The 10,816-nt window shown below is 40.2% G+C and overlaps 1 non-coding gene across 1 annotated transcript; it reads right to left on the bottom strand.

Annotated features, from left to right (window-relative positions):
* Positions 1-949: 949 nt before the first annotated feature.
* On the bottom strand, positions 950-1,056 carry LOC112739118 (small nucleolar RNA R71). Its single transcript, XR_003170058.1, has one exon. It is a non-coding gene; the product is annotated as a small nucleolar RNA R71 (small nucleolar RNA).
* Positions 1,057-10,816: the final 9,760 nt, after the last annotated feature.

Raw genomic sequence — 10,816 nt, 5'->3', positions numbered from 1 at the left:
TTTTACTTGATGACAATTCGGTATACTTGTCGAGGGAAAAATTGTTGAGAGACAAGTTTCCGTGCATCAAGTTTATGGCGCCGTTGCCGGGGATTGATTTTGTATCAACAATGATTAAATTGGTGGATAACTAGATTGAGCATTTTTCTTTTGTTTGATTTAAATTCTGTTTGAGTAATTTACTTTTAGTTTTAGTTATTTCCTTCCCTTTACCCCTACCCGTTAGTGGTGTTCTCGTAGTTGTTACAATTCAGTTCACTTACCCACTAACTGTTTGATATATTGCATCACTCACACTAACAGCATTTTTTTTGACAAAGAATACTCTCTATCTTCCTGTTGCTTTGGCCTTGTTGGTTGTATGACAGGTAGAAGAAGTGGGGCTTCAACTTCTTTTGATTCTGAACCTGAGAGGACCTTCCTTAGATTAAAGAGGAAAGCAAGAGGAAAGAGAACTGTTGGTGCCGAAGAAGAGGAAGAGTACTTTGAACCAGACATGGATGAGAATATGGAGAAGCATCATGAAGAAGAGGCTCACAACCATGGCAGAGAAGGTCCAGCAAATCATGCTGGGCAAGAGAGAAGAGTTCTGGGCTCTTATATCAATCCAAACCCAGAAAACTGTGGAAGTAGCATTCAAAAGCCAATCATACATGCCAATAACTTCGAACTAAAGCCACAGCTCATCACCCTTGTTCAGAACAACTGTTCATTCGGAGGAAGTGTCCAAGAAGACCCCAATCAACATCTAACCACACTCCTGAGGATATGTGATACTGTGAAGTCTAATGGTGTTCATCCCGACACCTATAGACTGCTTTTGTTTCCCTTCTCACTCAAGGACAAAGCATCCAAATGGCTGGAATCCTTCCCGAAGGAGAGTTTAACAACCTAGGAAGATGTGGTGAACAAATTCTTGGCGAGATTCTATCCTCCTCAACGGATCAACAGGTTGAGAGCCGAGGTACAGACCTTCAGGCAACAAGATGGTGAGACTCTATATGAAGCATGGGAGAGGTTTAAGGACTTGACAAGAAGGTGCCCACCAGATATATTCAATGAATGGGTGCAGTTACACATCTTCTATGAGGGTCTTTCTTACGAATCAAAGAAGGCAGTAGACCACTCATCTGGGGAATCTCTGAACAAGAAGAAGACCATTGAAGAAGGCATAGATGTCATTAAGACTGTAGCCGAGAATGACTACTTCTATGCTTCTGAAAGAGGCAACACTAGAGGAGTAACAGAGCTAAATAATGTGGATGTACTGCTGGCCCAGAACAAGCTGATTACCAAGCAGCTGGCTGACCTTACCAAGAAGATGGAGAGGAACCAAGTAGCAGCAATTACCACCTCATCAGCAACTCAAGAAGGAGTAAATACAGAGGTAGAGGGTGATCAGGAACAAATTAACTACATTGGAAACTCACCTAGGCAGATCCATGATCCATATTCCAAAACTTATAATCCTGGTTGGAGGAACCACCCAAACTTTGGGTGGGGAAATCAACAAGATCAAGGCCAAGATTAGAGACGTCACAACCCTTACAACAATGCAGCTCACCAACATTCCACACAGAGATCATATCAGCACCCACCTAACAACACACCTCAACATCCATACCAGAGCCAAAATGGCCCTTCTCATCACTCCAACTCCAACTCATCAACATCTGAGGATAGACTCTCAAGGATTGAGACCTTACTTGAAGGCATATGTAAGGAACTCCAAGAGAATAAGGTGTTCAAGGAGGAGGTGCGAGCTAATCTCAAAAACCAGGGAGACACCATTTAGAGGCTAGAATTTCAAGTGGGATACCTTTCTGAGAAGATTCCCAAACCCACTGACAGCTTCCCAAGTGACACAGAGAAAAACCCGAGAGGTGAAGCAAAGAAAGTAAGATGGGAAGACTGCAAGATGGTCACCACAAGTGATAAGGGGACTGAGGAAGAGCCGAACAAACCATTAGAACAACCTGGAGGTACCTCAGCAAAGAAACAAGAAGAGGGTCACCAAGAAACCAAAATTACACAGAAGGAGATGCTGAAACTCTATGCACCTTTTCCCCAAAAACTCAAGGGTGGTGTAGAAAAGAGAATATACTCAAAATTCCTAGGTATGTTTGCATCTCTCCATGTGAACATACCATTCATGAAGGCTCTCCAATAAATGCCCTCATACATTAAGTATATGAAAGAGCTGCTGACTAGGAAAGGCTCACTCAAAGGAGGGCAAACAATAGTGATGAATAAGGAGTGCAGTGCTCTCATTCAACTAGAGTTGCCTACAAAAAGGAAGGACCGAGGGAGTTTTCATATCCCCTGTGCCATAGGAGAAACAATGTTTGACAAAGGACTCTGTGACATGGGAGCAAGCATCAACTTAATGCCTTTATCCCTTATGAAGAAGCTGCAAATCAATGAGCTAATGTCCATAGACGTAGTCATCAGGCTGGCTGACAAAACTCAAAAACAAGCAGTAGGAGTGGTTGAAAACACGTTGGTAAAGGTTGGGAACTACTTCTTTCCTACAGACTTTGTCATATTGGAAATGGAAGAGAGTCACCTTCACCCAATCATATTGGGAAGACCATTCCTAGCTATAGCCAGAGCGCTCATAGATGTAGAGCGGGGAGAGCTAATACTGAGGATACATGACGAACAACTCGCATTCAATATCTTCAAACCCTCACAAGAAGTAGATCAGAAAAGCAAGGAACCAAGGGGAGAGCACGACAAAGCACTGGTGGAAGAAACAAGCACTGAAGCACAAGCTGTACACCTGGGAATCCCTTTGGTTGATGAACAAGACAGTCAGCAGTTGTCACAGCAAAAGGAAAACCAGGAGGAACCTAAACCACCAGAGTCATATGAGACCAGTAACAAAAATTCCTTGGAAAAAGAGGCCACAAAGAGTAGGACAACATCAAAAGAAACAAAGAAGAAGGCACCAAGGAGATGGAGGAACAAGAAGATCCCTATAGAGAATTTCTCTCAAGGGGATAAAGTGATCTCAGCTTATTTCCTAGATATCCCACCTCATCTTCCCACCATCCCATCTTAGCTACCTAAAGTTTTCACCATCAACAGGATTCTCTCCTTAGAACATGTGGAGATCCTTGATGAAGCCAATGGAGATAGATTTACTGCGAGGGGAGACGATTTGAAGCATTACCGACCACCCTGACAAAGTCAGAACGTCAAGCTAGTGACGCTAAAGAAGTGCTTCATGGGAGGCAACCCATGTTTTATATGCTTTTAGAGTAGTTAATAATACAAGGTTCATGAATTCCAAATCAACTTTGACATATACTTAAATGAATCCTTTTATGCAACCTATAGTGAAGAACAAGTTTGGTGTTCAAGGCACACTAAGGGAACATGAATGCAATATATATCATGTCACTCTTAGAACCTTGAACAATTCTTCTTACACCATATGGCCACAAACTAAGTTTGGTGTCACCAATGTTGCATACATGGACAATTAAATAGTCAGTTGGTTTGCAGTCATGAATAGCACTTAATTAGTTAGAAACAAAAACTTTAAAAAGTAGTTACCCCATTTTGTTTTAAATTTTGCCGCCACTATCCACAAATTTATTAATCACATTCCTTTTATTTTGTAGGAAAATTGATGGGACAATTGAAAGAGGAAGGGTTCGGCCACTTCAAAAGGAGAGGATTATACACGTGTTTTCAAGGGGAATGCATTGGAAAATATTGCCATGCAACATTGGAAGAATGACACGCTTGGAAACTGAACCAACCCCCTTCATAAAGTTAATGATCCTTGTGCTTATCCCATACTAAACCCCATCCGTTCATCATACACCCACTCCATCAATCCACACCTTTTATTCACTCACCACTTCCCTATATAAGTGGTTCTTATTCCATACTCCCTTTCACATTCCAAATTTCATCCTTTACACTTCCCACTCTCGGCACCCAACTCCCTTTTTACCCATCAAAGACACACTCCCCACCTTCACATATCAACGCCTACTCATGGCGTTATCAAGCTCCAAGAGGCAAAAGAGGAAGGAACCGGTGGAAAGCATCCCTTTCGATGAAGGGAAATTCAAAGCTGCATTCCATGAACTCGAATTCAAACGGATAAAGCTCAAAAAGATATTGCCTAAGTTAACATTCCAGTTCAACGAAGATGAGTGCCCACAGATTCGAGAGAAGATTGAACAAAGGGGCTGGCAAAGGCTCACGAACCCAGAAGCAAGGATAAATGCAAACCTCATCAAAGAGTTCTATGCAAATGTGGTCAGAGAGGATAAAATCAAGGCCCCCACCTTCAAAAGTTATGTGAGAGGAGCAGAGGTGGACTTCAGCTCCAATGCCATAACAAGGACTCTTCAGCTAAAATCGCCACATTTTGATGAGCCCAGTTATCATGTAAGAATAAGTAATGGCCCCGACAATGATGAACTTAAAGAAATTGTGAATGATATGTGTGTTATAGGATCTGACTGGGAAAGGTATTCGGATAGGAGACCTCGGTTCATCAGGAGAGGAGACCTCATCCCGGAAGCCAAGGGATGGTTTGAGCTCATGAGGAGATCTATCCTCCCAGCCGCGAACAATTCTGAGGTTAACACTACTCGAGCTACTATGGTACATTGCTTAATAAAGGGTGGAGGCATCAATGTGCATGAGATTATAGCTGAGGGGATTCAAGAGTCAGCCGAGAAGAATGTTCCAGGTGCTAGACTTTGGTACCCCAGCACCATCCTTAGACTGTGTACAAAAGCCAAGGTAGTCTTCAAGGACAGCAATCCAAGTTGGGTAAACCCTGGAAGGTCAGTCACGCTACGCGTATAACTTATGTGGCACCCGCCCAACAACAAAGAAGGCCTCAAATAGGGAAAAGAACATCACAAGAGGGACCTCCCCGAGAAGAATCTCATCAAGAAGAATACCAGCAAGAAGAGTACTATGATCCAACCAACATAAACTTGAATCACATTCACGGAGCCATTGAGGAGCTAGCAAGGAGTTATATGGAGGGACAAGAACAACAACTGCACATTCAAGCCCAAAGGATGGATCGTCAAGAAGAACTGCTCTCTAATTGGATGGGTCAGCAGAGGGAGTGGCAGAAGCAACAAATAGAGCAGCAACAGGAACAATACTCCTAGCTCACTCAAGCCATCAATCAAGTGACTGAAAGACAAGAGCGTCAAGACAAACGCCTTCAAGAACTCAACCAATGTCAGCTAGCTCGAACAAAAGCATTCAATGAGTTCAGCATGCTCAATGAGGGACGACAACTACATAGGGAAGAGTTCAACATAAACACTCAAGCCAAGTTGAACTATATGTCTGGGCATATGCATATTTTGCACTCTACAATCCCAAGGTATGATACAGTCCAAAAATATCTAACAGAACAAGAGGAAAGGAAGGTGAAACAGCAGAAGGAAACATTGAAAAAGAAGATGGAAGATGCTGGCTTCTGGAAAAAGTTGATTGGAAAAAGCAAGGGAAGTGGGGGTTCAAGCACTCAAGAAAGACACAAAGAAGAAAACAAGAGGGAGAGCATGAGCACTCCCATGAGTAAAAGGTGGTGGAGTTCCCTCTTTGTTCCATCTTTTTCAAGTTTTAAATAAGGAAAATCATGTATGAAATAGAACATGCTTCCATGGTAATTTTGGATTTTAAATTCTGCCTTTAAGTTTTTACTGCTTAGGTCTATGCTAGCTGTGCCAAATGATCTGCTGCATTTTCACCTTGCTTACTTGTATGGTTGTCTTTTGAAGTCAAATAAAAAGAGATGTTATGAAAGACTAGAGTGATGTTCAATTTGTGGATTAAAATTCTTAAGCTTGTGGTGTAGTAATTACCTAGCTAAGTTGGTTCACCAACAAGGTAGGGAGGAAACTATCTGTCCTAAATCATATGCTTGAAGCACACCCCATGAGACTAGCTACATAATAAGATCCTAATAAGAAAAGGGGAAAGAAAAATGAAAGTTGATAAATAAAGAAAAAGAGTAAGAAATAAGGCTAGGCACCAAGGGTTGAATCTTAAGGCATGTGTCTGTGGTGCTCCTGTGCAAAGGATATACTTGGATGAATAAGCTCTCAGGGGTGCCTTATCACTTGGTAACTTGGGTTAACTAACCCGGGATTATCAACTGAAAGTCCACTATCAAGAGTAACCTTTGCTACAGAACACTTAGTAACCCAAAGAGGTGTTGGACACCAAGGTCTCAAGAAGAAAAATAACAAACCATGTGCCTGTGGTGTGAATGTATGGGGAAAAGAGACTTGAGGGAGTAAGTCCTTAGGGGTGTCTTAACACCTAGCACCTTGGACCAACTGGTTCGGGAGTGCTGGCTGAAAGCTTATCTTAAAGAGTCGCCCCCTTACAAAGCACCTAGTCTAAAGAACACAATCAAACCCTTAAAATACAAAGGGATCAATGAATAAAAGTCTCATAGGGTGCAATCAAGTGATTATTCCAGGGCATGGTAAAGGTCTGAAAGCCAATGAAGGAATGAACCTAAGTTGCTATGCATAAAACCCCATAAAACCAAGGACATGACTTCCACAATAATGACTCATTTCTCTTGTCATTTCATTCATCATTCTCATGTTTCAGTACTTGCTTAGGGACAAGTGAAAGAACTGAAGATTGATGGTTTGGAAGTTATAGTAAACTCTCGTTGCAAGTATAGTTACTAAATCAAGCAATCAACCTTTCTTACAAACATTTTGGTTGTCACAAGTAACAAACCTCTTTAAAATTGATAACCGAGTATTTAAACCTCGGGTCGTCTTCTCAAGGAACTGTAGGGAAGTATGTTCTTATTATTGGTTATGAAGATTGTAAATTGGGGTTTTGAAGATGAGGAACAAGTAAATTAAATTGCAATTAAAATAAGTAAAAGACTATAAAATAAATAAATAACTGTAAAACAAACTTTTGGCAAGGTATGAGAAATTAGAAATACTATCCTAGTTATCCTTGTCAATGATGATGAAAATTGAATCTTAATTCCACTTAGTTATCCTTTACTAGAGCAAGGGAAGGTCAAGTGACTAATTGATTTGATCTTCAAATCCTAGTTAATTCCTAGAAAAAGATTGGGATTATTGAAGTTCAATTCAATTAGCAAAGATAACAATTATTGATCATGTTGAGTTTGATAACTCCTGGGTTACTGACTTCTTAATCAAGACCAAAAGGGGAAAAAAAAAAGTAAATCTACTGGAATAAAAATGTCTTCAGATTGGAAGCAACAGTAACATAAATAAAAGAGAGCAATAATAAACTGAAATACCTCAAATAACATTAATTCAAAGAATAATCTGTAACATAGAAGAATTCATAAACTAAATTGAGAAGATAAATAAAAAAGAATGTTGAACCTGATAAAAAGAGATAATCCTGAAAGCAAAAGAAATCCTAATTCTAAATCCTAAAAGAGAGAGGAGAGAACCTCTCCCTCAAAACTACATCTAATTCATCCATAGTAACTAATTGGAGACCCTCCTTTGAATGGATGCTTTCCCCCCACTTCATAACCTCTGATCTGTGCCTTCTGGACTTGGATTTGGGCCAAAAAGGGCTTTGGAAATCGCTGGAAGCGTTTTCTGTACTTTCTGGTGCGTTGCCTCTGTCACGCGTCCGCGTGGGTCATGCGGTCGCGTCATTTGGAGTTCCCCTTGTCACGCGGTTGCTTCTATCATGCGTCTGCGTGATATGTGTTTCGCTCAAGGCGTGCGATCACGTCAATCCCGCGGTCGCGTCACTACCATTTTGCGCTGGCATGCGGTCGCGTCGTCCATGCGATCGCGTCACTGCCAGTTTCTTCAAAAACTCCATTTTGTGCTTTCCTTGCATTTTTGTATGTTCCCTTTCCATCCTTTAAGTCATTCCTGCCTTAGAAGATCTGAAACTACTCAACACACGAATCACGGCATCGAATGGAAGTAAAGGGTAATTAAAATAATTACTTTTAAAGCATAAGAAACATGTTTTTCACATTCATCACAAAATAAGGAAGGGAAAGTAAAACCATGCAATTAACATGAATAAGTGAGTGAAGGATTGAATAAATCACTTAAATTAGGCACAAAATATATCATAAAACATGGGTTTATCAACCTCCCCACACTTAAACAATAGCATGTCTTCATGCTAAATCCAAGATAAAGAGTAAGGTAAGGTTGAAGTGGTGGAATCTCATGCAATGCAATCTATTCTAAATGCAACTACCTAAATGAATTATGCAATTCTAATTTTTATTCACTTGTATATACAACTTACATGTAGTTAAATTAATTCACATTCTCAAGGAATCATATATGCATAGCCAAACCTTAGATAATGATAAAGCACTTTTATAATTGAGATGGGAAAGAAAAATATTTTACAAACTTGCAAGACAATTATCAATTTAAGCAGAGATATATGTTGATGAGCTATTGAACCCTCACTGGATTTTGTGTTTACTCTCTAGTCACTCAGTGTTTATTGGGTTAATAACTCTATTCTTCTTTTTATCCTTATTGTCTATAATTTTGTTCTTCATCTAACTAATCAACAATTATAGAATATAGGCATACAAAAATCATGAGGTCTTTAATTAAGGTTGTAATGGAGCCAAGGTAAAGATAAGGGTATATGTATAAGGCTAAGTGAGCTAATTAAGTGAATCTTTGATTAGTCTAAGATTTCACCTAACATACATATTTTGTAAAGCAAAGCTTCTTTACCTATTTTTCCATATTCTTCCCACTTTTTGATGTTACATGCTCATATTTTAATTTTGTCCCATGTGCATTGCTTTATTTTGTATTTGGGGAATTCTTTTGTATCCCCTTTACTCAAATACTAAAAAATAAATAATTTTTTTTAAACGCACATAGTAATTAAATTATTTTGATTCCACATGAACATGCTTCCCAAAATTTTTATTTTGAAATATTTTATTCTTTTGAACTTTCTAACCTTTGTTTTTATCATCCATGTTCCCAATAGGTTTCCCACACTTAAACAATACACACTTTCTATCTTAAGCTAACCAAGGATTCAACTTGGGATTTTTATTTTACTTTTCTGCTTAAGGCTAGTAATGTGGTTATAAAACAAGAGGGGATTTAAAGGCTCATGGGGGCTAACAAGGGTGATGTAAAAGGTAGGCTAATTTGGGAATAGTGAGTTAGAATCAAACAATGGCCTCAATCACTTTCTTGGTATGTATCTATATTTTATAATCGGACATATAGATTAAAACAAAGTAAAGAACACTAGAATAAATAAGAAGGGTGGAACACACAGGATAAAATATTATGGTTTAAATGTAACCATGCAATTAAGCTCAAAACTCACAGGCTGTGTGTTCTCTAACTCAAAAATCATATATCAGTTATATATGTCATGCAAGTAAAAATTAAGAGTTCCCATTATTCTCAATGTAAATCTTAAGGTGGCTTTAAAGTTCTAGTGTTTCTCCTTGATAAAATGTTGTTAACTAACTAACATGTAATGCTATATATACAAGGTGTGGGTTGTTTTTATTCTGTTAAAGTCTCTAGTTTACTTCCTTTTTATATTTTTAATTTAAACTAAGTTATCTTATGCTAAAAAGGGTAAACTATACTAATTAATCCACATTTTCTATAACTAATAAGTTATAATTGCAACTAAACTAAATGGCTAAAATATGAACTAAAGTGCAACATGCAGAAATATAGTAAAAATACATGAAAATAGCAATGTATAAGTACTGAGAAAATAAAAATAAAAATAAAGAAAAAAATACAGAAAAGTAATAAAGTAAAAAGAGTCTGTAGTGGTTCACCAAAAAATATACGCCAGAGATGGCGACCTCCCCACACTTAATATGAAGCATCGTCCTTGATGCTCACTCAAGCAAGGTGTGAAGCGGTGTCATCACTGGAAGGATGGGTAGCTGGAGTCTCTGTGGTGGTGGTTTGAGGATCTGCCTGCTGCAGAGGAGGTGCTGACTGAATAGGAACCTCGGGGTCCGCAGCCTGAATCTGAGGCGGGGCCTCCTGATGTGATGCAGCCTGCTCTGTGCCTGCCTGCGCAGCCTCTCTCTGTGGATGGGTCTCCGCCTCGTGATCATCCGCCTCCTCCTCAGATGGCTCTGATGGGGTGTCAGGCTTGGAGGGGATGTCGCTGCCAGAACGGAACATCAGTTTCAGGTGCTCATAGCGTCACTTGCTGCGACGCTCAGATCTCTCATATCGCCGCCGGTTGCGATGCTCCATCTGGTCTAGCTGTTTAAACAGGCGGTGCACTAAGTGATAAACTGGCTCTGAGGCAGGTGGAAGAGCAGTGGTGGTAGCAGGGGTAGCTATAGAGGAAGAGGGGCCGGCAGATGGTGTGGCTGTCTCATCAGTAGGAGTGAGGAATGGAGGTCTGTAGGCCACAAAGCTAGAAAGTTCCTGCTGTGAGGGATAATTTTCTTGCATTCTGCAGCAGGTGACTTCTCATCAGCATCCTCCCAAGGCACGTCAGCTTGACGGCCAAGCTGTGTAATCAGATATGGAAAGGGAAGAGTGCCTCGGACGTGGACCCTGGCCATGTAGTACCGAATGAAGCGTGGCAGGTACAGGTCCTTACCCTCTATCACACACCATAGGAGGGTGATCATAGCGGCAGGTAGCTCCGTCTCGTGAGTACTCCACATAATAAAGTTGCTTAGGATCTGATGCCATAGCCGAGCCTCATCATTCAAGTATGCCCACTTGATTCCCTTAGGCATGGTGGTGTTCTGGCCAATGACCCATGGAACAGTCAAGTCAAGGGCTATCCTTGCCTTGAC

Source organism: Arachis hypogaea, chromosome 13, assembly GCF_003086295.3.
Source record: "Arachis hypogaea cultivar Tifrunner chromosome 13, arahy.Tifrunner.gnm2.J5K5, whole genome shotgun sequence".
Lineage (NCBI taxonomy): Eukaryota > Viridiplantae > Streptophyta > Magnoliopsida > Fabales > Fabaceae > Arachis > Arachis hypogaea.
The sequence above is the reverse complement of the archived record's forward strand: the minus strand, read 5'-3'. Positions and strand labels throughout refer to the sequence as shown.